The following is a 375-nucleotide window of genomic DNA, read 5'->3' on the forward strand; positions in this document are numbered from 1 at the left end:
CTTAAGCCTTAGCTAAAAGGATAAGGAGAAAAAGAAAAAGTCCAACTGATAAAGAAAGGCAACTGATCCACTAAAATTTCGACAATTATACAATTACGACGCCGTTATACAGCCCATAGATTCACTGAATTAAATCGCTTTTCGTTCCTCCATTTTCACCTCCACAGATTCAAGAGCGTGTTTGTTGAAAATTTATAAAATGTTTTAAATTGTCCGATAATATCTGAGATATCAAAAAAATATAAATGTGCAGACTTATATCTGTATGCATTTATATATTCATATTTTGACTTAGGCATGACTGAAAATTAAAATTTAGTCTGCTAAACATTTGACTCCTGAATGTAAACAAACGTGTGATTGAGGGGCTCTCTT

The 375-nt window shown here is 32.3% G+C and overlaps 1 protein-coding gene across 1 annotated transcript in view; it reads right to left on the reverse strand.

The window, feature by feature from the left end:
- LOC119592746 (alpha-1-inhibitor 3-like) overlaps positions 1-375 on the reverse strand; it is a gene marked incomplete at its 5' end in the record, with an annotated part of 26,706 nt that overhangs the window by 25,001 nt on the left and 1,330 nt on the right.

The sequence above is a fragment of the Penaeus monodon genome, chromosome 30, assembly GCF_015228065.2.
Source record: "Penaeus monodon isolate SGIC_2016 chromosome 30, NSTDA_Pmon_1, whole genome shotgun sequence".
In the NCBI taxonomy this organism is placed as follows: Eukaryota; Metazoa; Arthropoda; class Malacostraca; order Decapoda; family Penaeidae; genus Penaeus; species Penaeus monodon.